Source organism: Diospyros lotus, chromosome 10 (genome assembly GCF_014633365.1).
Source record: "Diospyros lotus cultivar Yz01 chromosome 10, ASM1463336v1, whole genome shotgun sequence".
Lineage (NCBI taxonomy): Eukaryota > Viridiplantae > Streptophyta > Magnoliopsida > Ericales > Ebenaceae > Diospyros > Diospyros lotus.
In genome coordinates this window covers 14,404,935-14,420,315 of record NC_068347.1, presented here as the reverse complement: position 1 = coordinate 14,420,315, position 15,381 = coordinate 14,404,935, and the positions used below count along the sequence as shown (strand labels likewise).

Below are 15,381 nucleotides of genomic sequence, written 5' to 3'. Positions count from 1 at the left end.
GATTTTGAGACACACTTCTCCTTATAATATTTTAAAATTCCTATCTTGTAAAATATTTCGTCTCTGTAAAATTCCCTCTCTTCACACTTGAAGGAAGTTCAAATATTTTCCCCTGATTCATACCATTGCAATAACTTTTGAAGTCCACCAATGTACTTTATTTATAGGCAAAATCTCAAACTAGCTGAGACGTGCCTCTTGTTGTAACACTTTACAATTCCTCTCTCGTAAAATATTTCGTCTCCATAAATTCCTGTCTTCATCTTTGAAAAGGAAACACTTTACAATGGATCCATACTTTTGTAAGTAAAACTTAAAGCTTTTAATAATATTTTATAAATTTGTATATAAATTATATCTTATATTTAATTCTTTCTTTTATTAATTTATATTATTACTCGTCATTTAACTTGGGCCTAATTTGGTATTGAGCCAAATCTTTAAATTAACATTAGAAGAATTTTTAAGCCATGCAAAGGCTGTTTTTGGGTTAGATATTTTTAAAGTTCAGAAAAAAATAATAAAAATTTTCTATGTTAAAAAAAGACATTTAGTTTCGATACTATTCTTTATCTCTGGTTTGTTACCAGATAAATTCTTAAAGAATTCTTCGAAAATCATATCTTCTGAAGTAAAAGATTATTTAAAAAATTGAAATTTACCTAATGTCAGACCTGACAATGTTAATAAAATAGAAATGTTTTACTCAGAGTCAAGAAAAATAGTCAAAGCAGTGGAACAAACCGTTCCTATTAGACAAGAATATGAAACCTTAAGATTATTTGATCCAAGAATAGTAAAGTACAAAGAAAATTATAAATTTTTACTTATAAGCTTACTACAAATAGCCTTAAAACCCTAAACTAATGAAGGATTAAATGCTTGTACATTAATGAAGTTAAGACACTAGACATTTAAATTTTGCCGATTCTCTTTTAGGTCTTATTGAGTCTAGTTTATGCAATGGTCCACATTTAGTAATCTCTATACTAGCAAATTAATATATGTAACTACTACTTCCTGAAGATCATATGCATTTACATCCAGGATAAATGGACAGCATTCGCTAGTCAAAAATAAATAAGAATATTAAATCAAATCTTGAGGCTCCTATAAAAGGATGGGTGTGACATGCATTGTTGAAGCAAGTCACAAATCAGATTTAAAATTTCTACTCTTAACATTTGGTGGCACCATATGTAGAAAACATTAAATAAAACGTTGTGTAATGGCAAGCAGAGAAAGATGTGGAGCTGTGACTAAAAAGCGGTAGATCTGAAAGGGAACAGCATCATTGGTGAGCCCGCTGCTAGAAATATAATGTGGGAATCATTTTGGAGTAAGTGGCGTGATGGTTGGGCAATTGTAGCCAGATATATTAATAAAGTTAGAGGGAAAGAAAAACATCATGCACCACTCCCACTTGTTGTACAAGAATAAGGTAGGAGTAGCCAACCTCCTCTGGAGGAACTAGTTCATAATCCACCACCAAAGAGAGAAGAAGTGGCAGAGAATTGAGAGAATGGAGTTAGGGAAGGTCACTGACGAGATCGACAGGCTCTAGAGGTAACGGTGACAACTAACACTCATAATAGCTTTGGAGCTTGGCCAAAATGGAAATCCGTTTTTAAGAAGACATCTTGGGGGACCCTTTACCGCAGGGGTTCAAGCTCCCTATTGTCCCCGATTATGATGGCACCACAAATTTGAAGGACCATTTAAAGAGGTTTGAATATATCATGCTACTCTACAGATTTCTAGATGATGTCATCTACGTACAAGGTGTTCCTAATTACACTAAAAACCAATGACCAAGCATGGTTCACCCAAGCTATAGTTACATATCACTACCCGGAGTAAATAACCCTATTAACCTTGAATCTTGAAGGTCATATAAAAGGATGGGCATGGAAAGCAATGTTGAAACAAGTCGCAAATCAAATTCCAAATTTCCACTCTTAAATGCCGCAATTCTTGTAGAATATGTTTGCTACACTTATGTTGGTATAATTTGATCAGGTACATTGATGGGTTACATTCGTCACCTTGAAAAACTATCAAAAACTATGGTGTGATCATTTCTAATCCTGAGTTCAAAATTTAAAAGTGTCAAGAGAACCTACTTCTGCACACTATTATGGAATCAATCAATACAACTATAGCCTATTTGCTTGGATCCACGGCATCTACTCAAGAAGCGTGTGATCGACTACACAACACTTATGCCAATAAAAAGCGAATAACACAAATGACAAGGTATTAAATCTGAAAGTATTTTCAAAGGAACATTTATCAAAGGACTATGAATCAACAATGAATTTCATTCCTAACCTAGATAGGGTACATAAACTTTAATCAACAGGATGTGCTTAATTTTGTTAGAATAGGGTTGTTTGTCAAATGTGTGGCTATTAGGTTTTCAATGAGAAATCATAATTAGTCTTGAAGATTATTTCTTATTCCTAATATTGATTTTTTGTTTAGTTTGTAATCCTATTTCATAGTCAGTTGTTAATTGTTGTTAGGCAAAGAAACCTTAGCCTTGACAAACAAAGAAACTAGTTTATAAATAAAATGTTTGGCTTGTTATTCAAGGTGAGCAAATCACTTGTGAGAGACTAGTGAGAGCTAGGAATTGGGTGTAATTGGGACTTGGGTTTAGAGAGAGAATATTGGACTTTATAATTGTAAACTTTATTACATAATGATATTTTTTCTCTGTCGTCCTAACGATCGTAGTTTTTCCCTTTTTTGGCTTTTTCACATAAAAATCACTTGTATTTGAGTGTGATTGGATCATCTTGTGTTTTTTTTCATCTTATTTTTTTCCTTTAACAAGTGGTATCAGAGCTTTAATTATTAGTTGCTTAGTATGCAAAGGATATACCAAGCATGATGAAGTTTGATTTTGAAAAGTTCGATGGAAAGATCAATTTTGACTTGTGGCAAATACAAGTGAAGGACATCTTGATCCAATGTGGTTACGCAAGGTGTTGAAAGGCAAACCAACTCTTGAAGGCTCTAAAAAATCTGGTAGAGCAAGTCTGGCAAATGGCTCCAAATATTGTGATGCTAGAAGTTTTCAACTCTCAATTTTGTAGGAGATGAAGATGTTCTCTAAAGAGATGGATACATCCTCATGGCATGCCGCTAGACTACTAAAGTTGCCATGAAAGAGGATGTGGTACTTCTAGCGGATCCACAAGTTCACACACGGGCATTGGCTTGGCGGTGATGCAAGGTGTGTGGTGGAAAAGATGTCGATGGTTGAAGAGCTTCCAAGGAAGCCAAGCATGGGGGTCGTACCATAGTTTTTCAACAAGATACTTTTCAACATAATGCCGTGAAAATCTTAGGGCCGTATGTGCCTAAGTGGTTGTACCTTTTATGGTGGGGTATGGTGATCTTGATGATTGAGATCATGGTGATTATCGGTAATAGATAATTATGATTGTCATCGGAGAATGGACACATGGTTTTAGAAATTCTCGTTGAGGTGGTGGTTTGTTAGAATTTTTAGCGAGAAATCCTAATTAGTCTTGAAGATTATTTCGTATTCCTAATATTGGTTTTTTGTTTACTTTGTAATCTTATTTCATAGTCAGTGGTTAATTGTTGTTAGGCAATGAAACCTTAACCTTGACAAACAAGAAAACTAGTCTATAAATAGGATCTTTGACTTGTTATTCAAAGTGAGCAAATCACTTGTGAGAGACCAGTGAGAGTTAGGAATTAGGTATAATTGGGACTTGGGTTTAGAGAGAGAATATTGGCCTTTGTAATTGTAAACTTTACTACAGAGTGATATTTTTTCTCTATCGTCCTGACGGCCGTGATTTTTCTCTTTTTTAGGCTTTTTACGTAAAAATCCCTTGTGTTTGAGTGTGATTGGATCATCTTACGTTTTTTCACATCTTATTTTTTTCCTTTAACAGTGGCAAGATTGGTCAAACTACAAGGTTCTAAAGATCACATCTGCCTTCAATTTTTAAGCCACGAATTAACTTCATGGACCAAGGATCATTAAGTTCTCTCTCTCAAACTCACCCCCGCGGGTTGTAGCGTCCACCTTCTCAACCCTCTCGCCTCACCACTGCATCGAGCACCACCGTCGCCCCCCTATTGCATCGAGCACCGCCATCGCCCCTTCCATTGCGTTGAGCAAAGTCCGCCGTCACCCCCGTTGTGAGCACTGACCATTTTCGCCCCTCCTTCTACCACTCGCACGCACCACCGGCCACAGACCGCTGTCGCCCCCCTCTGTCGCACAGACCGCCATCGCCCCCCCCCCCCGCCTGGCAGTTGCCCTTCCATCTGCCGCGAGCAACCACCCACACCCACCACACCGCGTCTCAAACAACCACCGCCGACCCCTATCGCCGCTCTCACCGCATCACGGTCGCCCCCTCCCACCACCGTCGCCCCCACAAGGTCCCCCCGACAGTCGAGTTGCACATACATTATAAATTTTTCTTTTCCTATTTGCTTTTGTTATTTTTTATGTGGTGATGATGATGATGATTTGATTGTAAAAATGAAAAATTAAGAACGGACGATGATGAGTTTAGTTCTTGTAATTCTAAAAATGAAAAATTTGTTATTTGAGTGTAAATTTAGTCCTTGAAGAATTAGAATTTATGTAATTAATTTTATATTATGAAATTTATGTAATATAATTAATTTAATATTATGTAATATATTTAAAAAATTATCATTCATGAGATTTTATGTTATATAATTAATTTTATATTGTGTAATGTAAGTTACAATTCATGAAATTTAAAAGAGTGTTTCTAAGTTCACTCTAAATTTTGATAGAATCACAATCTCACTATTTTCGTTTAAAAAGCTTAAAATAGTTTTCTTTTCATGAGCTCATTTGATTTTGAGATTTCCCAATTTTACTTTAACTATATATATTGACATTTGGTATGATAGGACAAGAGAGTGGAAATAGTATTGACATTTGGTATGATAAGCCTGTGATTTCCAACGATCAAAGACAAGTATCTGAGACCCTTATCCCCACCCATCAACATACTCAAAAATCAATAGAATTCAACGACCGTATCTCCATAGATCTAATCATAAACTTTCGACCAAACTCAACCCACGCATAAACTTTTGGCCGAATTTTGGTAACTTTTTAAATATATTACACAATATAAAATTAATTACATTACATAAATTTCACAATATAAAATTAATTACATAAATTCTAATTTTTCAAGGACTAAATTTACATTCAAATAACAAATTTTTCATTTTCAAAATTAAAATAATTACAAACAAAGTAATATTTAGACATTTTCATCTTTCTCAAGACCGTCTTCAATCATTTTCCAACTACATTTACTAGCGGGTAAATTTCATTCCCTAACTACATCATATAAACTTGATATTCTATAAAAGCCTGCATCCCAAACTCCTCACACAATCAAATAAAAAAATATTTTTTTATTTTCACAACCAAATCATCATCATCGTCATCACCACATAGGACAAACAACAGAAACAAATAGAAAAACTAAAGCAAAAAAAAAAAAATTGTAACACTCCACTTCTCCAGAACGTTAGGTAACGTAAGAATCCAGGAATATTTTTTTTTTCAAAAAAAAAATCCATCACAAAAACCGATCCCTGAAGATCCCGTTACACCTTCTCAATATATCAACTATGAATCATCGATAAACTAAGACAGCTACATTATCTCAAATGCGGAAGCTAGATCGAAACCTTAATAGACACAATCGAAACCACTTTATTCATAATATAAAGTCGAACCAACGTTTACATGATATCATCAAAAATTGACAACATAATTGAAAACGACATAAAGTAAACAATCCACTAATCGTCGTCACTCCTTGGCAATCCCTTTTCCCTTCGCACTGTTGCCTTCACCTAGAACGTTTGAATATTCCAGAGACAAAGTCCATATTAGATGATGAATCATCTAAAAGAGTTCAAAAATACATTTTTCATGAATGAATCTAAGACATGAAATAAACCAATACACCCAGTAAGCCCTAGCCCAAGAGAATCTCAAGCGCTTGACCCTACCACGGGAAAAAAGCAATCTCTCTAAAAGGTATGCCACCATACCGACACATAGACACAACGCGATTCTAGTTTAAGAGGGGCAAGTCAACGCATCTCTCTAATAACATCTCAGGAATAATCATTACCAACTCCCAACCCAGGAGGGTCATATCAACGCAGGAACCCGGCTCACCACATTTATATCGGAGATTACGTTCTCACTCTAAGCATCCAGGAACCACCACACAATCCCAACTCCAAACAATCCCAACTCCAAAATTTCACATGGATCACCTAGTCATCCTAGTGCAACTTCCCTGACCAAACGACTTGGCACGAAAACCAATGAAACTATCCCAGCATACTCACCAGCACAATATACCCCTATTATTCCGTCACGCCCTTGAAGAATTATGACTACACTATCCAGACAACATCCTAGACTGACATCCCTCATGAACAACACAATATGGACCACCCAGTCATCCTAGTGCAACTTCCCTGATCAAACGACCCGGCACGAAAACCAAGGTGGCTATCCCGGTATGTACACAAGCACAAGATACCCCTATTACTCTGTCACGCCCTTGAAAAATTATGGCTACACTATGCAGACAACATCTTAGGCTGACATTCCATACCAGCCACAAAACACAAGACAATGCCACATTTCACAATTTAATGTATCATATAAACAACATTTTATAAAATGCAATGCAATGCACAAGTTTAAAACATTTAGGGACGAACCTCCCTCATAAAACCAACCGTCACCGATTACCATTTGCATGCAACAAAACCATTTTACATGAATTCACAACACTTTTAGATAGAACAAATATAAATGTTTTAGGGTAAAACACCCACAATAAACAAGTTTGGGGGAGAATGTAATGACCTGCTCCCACTTACGGTTGTTACTCGTGAACAATTACCCGAATTGTCTACCTGCCCGGGCTTTGGTGAATGGTGGACCATGTTTCAAGACGAAACGCCCTAGGTGGGAATTAGGCTCGTCCTTCCCTTCCCTCAACCCCAAGATTCACTAGCAGAATTGGGCTTCAACCACACCGCATTCGGTTAAAAAGAAAACTCATGAAGATGCCCAACCACCATTTTCTTATTTATATTTAATTCTTTTCCATCCAAGAATTTTACAGGGCGCCATAAATCACCATTAAAATCAAACCATTGATTGATTACCAATTTTGGAGGAAAAACTCAAATTTTTAATTTTTCAAAATTTTGGCATTATTTTTCAAAATGCACGAAAAATTCCTTTATTTTGAAAATTCTTCTAGGGCCCAAAACCAATTAGGAATTGCCCCAAAATTCCCAATTTTTGAATTTTTTTAAAAAATTTCGGCCGACGGGGCCCGCGGCTCACCCCAGGGACCAGCTGCGCACGCCCGCCGCGCGCGCCCCCGCGCGCCCACATGGCCCAACGCGCCACCGCATGTGCCCGCGCAGCCCAGCTGCGCCCCTAGCCTGCTGCAGATGTTGCCTGCTGTCATGCCACTGCATCTTCACTTCTTTTCTCTTTTTTTTTTTTTTATTTGGGCTTCCAAACCCAAATTTTTCAGAAATTAAACTAAATAAATATACTTCACTTTCCTTCAAATTTTGCCTCAATTACTCCACAATTAAGGCTTAAACCAAACTCTTGATGCTTCCATAACATTCCAAAAATAAGACTTCACCAAAACTTAGGCTTCAACATGCCATAAGCCATAATCTCATTTCCATATAAATTCAAGCATTCTAAATATAAAATACATACATGATCTTAGGCTTTAACAAGTCATTATCAACCAAATAAAATTACATCTCATAAACCAAACACAACAAGGTAGGCTTCCCTAAGCCATGCAATATACTTGAATCTTCATTTTCATGCTTCCACAAGCCATTTCACTTTGTCTTGATTTTTCTCATGCTTCCACAACCCATATGTGAGGGTAAAAACCTCATGAGCTATTAAGCTCAATAAGGGTGCAATGCAAAATAAATATGAACATAACAAGATTATATGATGCCAAATGCATGCAAGTGTGGCTAGGTCTCTTTGCCCTCACAACCCACCAAGCTTAGAGGCATCAACCCACCATTTCAACCATATTCCCAAACTAACCTATGGCCATAAGTCTCATGAATATAAAAAAACATGCCAAATGCAACATATACAATTATAAAACATACTTACAACACATTGCATGGCCACCCTCCCATGGGGCCATCCCTTACCTCATTCTTCTATTTGAAGCTTTAAATCCTCATCTCAAGAGAGCTTCCATCATCACTTTCTCCCATCTAAGATGGCATTCAAACAAGAACTCACTTACTTTGCATACAAGAACACTAAACAAAGAAAAGAAAAATGCACTTACCTTGACTTCTTCTTCTTCCTTCACTATTTCCTCCATAGGAGACTTCTTTCTCTCTCTTTCTCTCTTTCATTTCTTTCTCCAAATGGCCAAAGGAAGACAAGTTGTAACACCCGGTGTAACCGGTGTTAAGAGAACAGCAAAGGAAGTAAGTAAACTTCCAAAAATGCCCTTGAGGAAGTGATGATCCTTGAGATTGAGAATGCCCATGAGAAGGGTATTTTGGTAATTTGGATAGAGAAATCCAATAAAGGGTATTTTGATAAATTAAAAATAATTCCTATGTGGAATTAGGAGTGTAAGTGAATAAAAAATCACAATTTGGTATTTATGTGGAGATATATGGGATTAATAAATTCACAAAGAGTATTAGGGAATTTTAAAGTGATTCCATGAAGGAAATTAATTTTGGAAATAGGGAAAATGGTTGATATTAAATTATTTGAGGAGAATAATTAAATTTTCCCTAAGTTAGTGAATTAATGTGGTAATGCCACATAGATGACCAAGATAAAGAATTTGGAAGCCAAGTTTGTGTCTTAGAGTGACACTTGACATAATCTTGGAAATTTGAGATGAATCATATATATTAGAAATGTGGGAGCATGTATATATATATATATGGATTTATGAGTTGGAGAATGATTTAATTAAATGCAAAAAGAAAGAATAATTGGTCTTTCAAGCATTTAATGAGAGGCATTATGGTGTTGGATTAAAGAAAATCCAAATGAAATGGGAAAATAGTCACCATTAATGTTTGAAATTATGGTGAATTAAATAAATGAAATGGAAAATGGAAAAATGGTCACCCCTTAATGCTTGAAAAATGGTGTGATTTATTTAAATGGAAAATGAGGGATTTATGTCTTTCAAGTGGTCTCTCATGTGATGGTGGAAATTAGCCCCATTAAATTAAATGGGAAGGAAATTAATTATGTCTCTCAAGTGTGATGTGTTGAAATTAGTCAAAATAAATATATGAGAAAATGGCTAATTTTGGTATTGGAAGACTAAAATGATCCAAGGGTTAGGATCAAGTCTTCAAAAGGTGAGATATATCCAATGGCTTATATTTAAGTCTTGAAAATGGATATGAAAATAGTTTAATTAAGTAAATGAGAATTAAATGGAAATTTCAAGAGATCTAGTGGTTGAAATGCATTCTTGAAATAGAGAATAAATCCAATGGTGGGGATTTAAAGAAAGTAAATGACATGGATTGCCAACATATTTAAAGGTGTGTTTTCTCTTAGAGAGGAGACTTGTTTGTTTTAAATGAATGGTTGAGATTAATTTTCCCTTAAGCACATGGATGGTGCATTTAGTGAATGGCTAGGATGCATTCTTGAAATATGGGAAAACTAGTATAAAAGAGCAAGTGTGGGAGACTTGTCTCCCTTTTGGCCATTTGTAGAAATGAAGAAGAAAGAAAGAAGAGAGATAGGAAGAAGTCTCTCATGGAGGAAAGAAATGGAGAAAAAAAGACGAAGAAGTTAAGGTAAGCTTTATTCTTTCTTCTCTTCATTTTAGTATGCTTGTATGCAAAGTAAATTTCTTTTGGAATGCCATTTTAGATGGGAGAAAGTGATGTTGGAAGCTCTCTTGAAGTGAAGATTTAATTATTCAAGAAGAGGTAAGGGATGGCCCCATGAGAGGGTGGCCTTGCAATGGATTTTAAATATGTTTCATAAATGTATATGTTGCATTTGGCATGTTCTTTGTGTTCATGAGACTTATGGCCATAGGTTAGTTTGAGAACATGATTGAAATGGTGGGTTGATGCCTCTAACCTTGGAGGGTTGTGAGGGCAAAGAAACCTAGCCACACTTGCATGCTTTTGGCATCATATAACTTGTTATGTTCATATTTATTTGGCATTGCACCCTTATTGAGCTTAATAGCTCATGAGGTTTTTACCCTCACATGTAGATTGTGAAAGCATGGTAAAGTAAAGGAAATGGTGGAATGGCATGTGGAAGAATGGAAAGAAGATTCAAGTGCATGTTATGACTTATGGAAGCCTATCTTATTATGTTTAATTTATGAGATGTAATTTCATTTGTATGGTGATGGCTTGTTAAAGCCCAAGAGCATATGTGTATTTTATATTGGGGAATGTATGTTTCCATTTAGAAATGAGGTATTGGATTATGGCCTATGGCATGTTGAAGCCTAAGCTTTGGTGAAGTTTTATTTTTTTTTTGAGATGTTGAAGTATATTGTAATAAATAAAAATAAGAGAGATTTTATTTATGAAATGAGGCTTTGAAAGGAGTTAAGTGAAGGATTTGAGGCAAATTGAGGGTGTTTATTTTTTTGGAAATTTGGGGTTTTATAGCCCAAAGAAAAAAAAAAAAAAAGAGAAGTGAAAGGGGTAGCAAGCAGCAGCCCCGCGCGCAGGGGCGGGCGGCAGCGTGCGAGAGGCCGGGCGCGTGGCATGCACGGCCAATCCCCAGCAGGGCCCCGGGTGGGCCCGGGCGCGCCAGTGGGCCTCGCCGGCCAAATTTTTTTAAAAATTTGGAATTTTGGGAAATTAATGGACATTTCTAAATTGATTTTGGGCCCCGGAGGAATTTTCAAAATATATGAATTTTTCGGGCATTTTTTGAGAAAATGCCGAAATTTTAGAAAATTGAATATTTGAGTTTTTCCTCCAAATTTGGAAATCAATCAATTGATTGATTTAAATGGTGATTTTGTGGAGCCCGGTAAAAATTCTTGAATGGGAAAAGAATTAAAATTAATTGAGAAAATGGCGATTGGGCATCGGAATGAGATTTTCTTTATAGCCAATGCGGTGTGGCTAAAGCCCAATTCTGCTAGTGAATCCTGGGATTCAGGATTCTGCGAAGAGAAGGACGAGCCTAGTTCCCACCTAGGGCGTTTCGTCTTGAAATATGGTCCATCATTCGCCAAAGGCCGAGCAGGTGGACAATTCGGGCGATTGTTCACGAGTAACACCCGTAAGTGGGAGCGGGACGTTACACAAGTCCTCCTCACTTGCCCTTAAATACTACTCTTTCCCATTTTCAAGAATGGATCTCCACCATTCATTAAAAGCACAATCCATGTGCTTTGGGAGAATTAAATCTCCACCATTCATTTCAAAAAAACAAGTCTCCTCTCTAGGAGAAAGTACAATCCATGCTTTTTATCTTGATTAATCTTATCCATTGGATTATTTTTTTCTTTTCAAGACTCAAGCACAACCATTGGATCACTTGGAAATTTTCTTTTTATTTTCAATTAATTTAATTTGACTATTTTCCAACCATCACATAAGAGACATAAATCCTTACTTATGCATTTAAATAAATCCCATATTTTCCAAAGCATTAATGGGCAATTAATTTCTCATTTTCTTTTGGATTTTTCCTTGATCCATATAATCATGTCTCTCATTAATGCAAGAATGACCAATATCATTTCTTTTTGCATTTATTTAATTCTTCTCTATTTAACTTGGACCACATTAAGCCATGTGTCACTCCAAGACACAAATCTTGGCTTCCAAGTTCTAATCTTATCCATCCATGTGGCATCACCATATTTATTCTCCAATACAGGGAAAATTAATTATCTTACCACATAATTGAATATCCACAATTTTTTCAATTTTTCATAATTAAATTCCTCTATGGAATTAATTCCAAAATTACCAAAATATCCTTTGTAAATTTATTAATCCCATATATCTTCACATAAATACAAAATTGGGATTTAATTCACTTACTCACTTAATTCCACATAGGAATTATTTCCAATTTACCAAAATACTCTTTTTATTGGACTTCACTATCCAAATTACCAGAATGCCCCTCATAGGGCACTAATATTCTCAAGGATCTAACACATTCTCAAGGGCATTTTTGAAAGTTTTCTTACTTTTTTTCTCATTCTCTTAACACCGGTAACACTGGGTGTTACAAAGAACCACTCACCTGAAACTCATAACACCTCAAATCTTATGCCCAACCTCGACTTTTGTGCAACTCCTCAAGTATTTTGACCTAAACCACCTCCTTACACGCCCTCATGCGGTGCCCGAGTGCTCTGCACGTGTGATGCCTCGCGTATGTTTTAAAAGCCCTCTATCCACTAAACCCGAAGCACTCTCGTCTAACACGAAATTTATCACAACTTTGAATGAGAGAATCCTTAGCCATGAACCCCTATTTATAGGTTTTGAAAACTTAGCCACCAAGAAATACATATTCTGCAATCATTTCAAATCTTCCAGAATCTTTTTCAATCATTCCAAATCTTCTAAGATCATCTGCATCATTGTAAATTTTCTAAGATATTCTGCAATCATTGTTATCTGAATCAAATTTTATTCAAATCAAATCTTTATTCAAATCAAATCATATCCAATAAAATCTTATTTTATCCAATCAAACCTTATCCAAATCTTATCCTTAAAGTCATCATGAGCCTTTATCTTATCTCTAACGTCATCATGAGGCTTCATCTTATCTTCAACGTCATCATGAGACTTGATCCTTATCTCTAAAGTCATTATGAGGCTTTTCCTAAATCTCCCAAATGCCCTTATGAAAAAGGTTTCAAGAATTACACTTTGGCCCGAGCTTTTGAGTAATTGCACTTAGACCTTTTTCAACATGGTTCCAAGCTAATTTTTAATTGTATTTTAGTCCGTGAAGAATGGATTAATTACGCTAATACCCCTAATTTTTAGATAAATTACACTTTTACCTAAACCTCAAAAATTACGATTTTACCCCTAGTTCAGAAATTGAACTTTTATGACCTGAACCTCAAAAATTACGATTTTACCCCTAGTTCAGAAATTGAACTTTTGTCTCCAAATATCCACAATTCCTTAAAATATCATATTTCCTTACATATCTGAATCTAAAAATCTCGAGTATTACATTCCTTACGATCATTCGATTTTCCAAACTAAAATTAGTCGTACCGAGAAATTATCTCTGTTCCAATTTCTTTAAGTGTCATAAATCATGTCTCAAGACACTTGTCAATGACATACCTTTTTCCTTAGATATTACATTCTAGGGTACTTCCTTCGATCGATTCGGCAATTACTTAACTAAATTCTTAAACTGATTTTCAGTTCCTTGAACTTACTTGACACTTTGCAAAATGAGGTATTACAAAAATATATAAATGTATGTGCAACTCCCCGGGGGGCCAACTCAGTCGGACGAATGGCAGGTGAAAGGGTCGGGGGGGGCAACTGGTGGGGTTGACCAGTTGGGGGCCTTGGCGGTCAGGGGGTGACCGTGGTGCAGTGAGAGTGGCAATGGGGGTCTAGCGGTGGCCGTTTGAGACGCGATGTGGTGGGTGCAAGCGGTTGCTCGCGGTTGAGGGTGGGGGCATGGTCCGAGCGACAGAGGGAGGGCGACAATGGTCTATGGCCGGTGGTAGGTGTGAGTGGCAGAGGAAAGGGCGACGGCTGCCAGTGCTCGCGATAGGGGGCGACGACAGACTGTGCTCAACACGATGAGGGGGGATGACAGTGCCTAACCCGATAGGGGGCGACAACGGTGCTCGATGCGGTGGCGGGGCGAGGGGGGCCGATGACAAATGTGGAGGCTTAAGGTCTGCACAATTAAATCCTTCGACAAATTTCAATTTTATATGATACTTGTAGGTAACTTCACAAAATATATATGATTATATTCAATAAAAATAAACAGGAAGAACCAAGCCATCTCATCCTACCACTACCCGAGCTTGGGCTCTACCCTATGCAATAGGAGTCAAGTTTGGGCTCGACTCATTATGAATTTGATCGGAAAACAAGTTAAATTTTTTTTATTTTTTTTTTTGCAAAAACAATTGTTACAAATTTTGAAAATAAACAATAAAAAGCAAGCATAACACGTGTGTGCTCATGTAGGCTCATGCAGCCCACGAGCATTGAATGTCGAGCTCGACTCGATTCGTTCGATCGAACCTGGAGGTTGGCTTTACCCAAAGAGCTTGTACAAACATGAAACATGAGCCACAACCACCCACTACAAGAAATTGGACTTTTAGTAATCACATTTAGTGACGACCAGTCCGGGTTATAAAACAAATAACCCTTATATACTTCACATGAGGACACTTGACAAGTAATATGCATGTGAAGTATATGATACAAGAAACGGCATAGACCTTATTTATGTACTTAAATTGATTTAATTATATTAAGTTAGATACGAATATACTAATTAGAAGTTACCATATGGGTTTTGCTAAATGAACTAGTCACTTTTTCTTTTTTTTTATTACGCTTTTGCAAGATAGGCGTTCAGTCATACAAGATAGGTGTTCGGTCAAGAACTCTTATCTTGTCCATTGTTGTTGAAGTTGCTAGTGTGAGAGGGGTTTGATGAAAGATTTGGCTAGTTAATTGGTGGAATGAACAAGTGATGTCAAACACAAAGTGATTCTTGGACATTTAGGGTGCGTTCTCTTTACTGTTTTCAAATCATTTTTAGTTTTTAATTTTCTAAAATAATAAAAACCCGTTCTATTTACTGTTTTTAAAAATATATTTTTGAAAACCAAAAAAAAAATTATAAAGAAAACTCAAAATAATAAAAAGTTGTTTTGAGTGTTTTCATCCAAAACAAACTCAAAACATATTTATTTACTAGGGAATGCCCGTGCCTAAAGACACGGTGTATATTTATTAACGTTGTATAATAAAAAATAAAAAAATTAAATTAAAAAAAAATAATTTATAATTTAAACAAATTAAATTAAAAATTAAATATCAAACAATACACACAGTATAAAAAAATATAATTTGTGAATATAAATATCAAATATAAAAAAATTATATTGAAAATTTAATTCCAAAATTTATTGCTTTTGTGCATATATATAAAATTTAATTCCAAAATTTGTATACATATAAAAAGAGTGCGTGTGAGAATGTGATGGTTTTGGGGGGGAAACATAGCTTGATCTTAGCCAT

General features: G+C 36.0%; 1 protein-coding gene across 1 annotated transcript in view; it reads right to left on the bottom strand.

Moving 5' to 3' along the window:
- LOC127812028 (disease resistance protein RPV1-like) overlaps positions 1-15,381 on the bottom strand; it is a 33,681-nt gene that overhangs the window by 939 nt on the left and 17,361 nt on the right. The gene's annotated exons all lie outside the window — the stretch shown is intronic.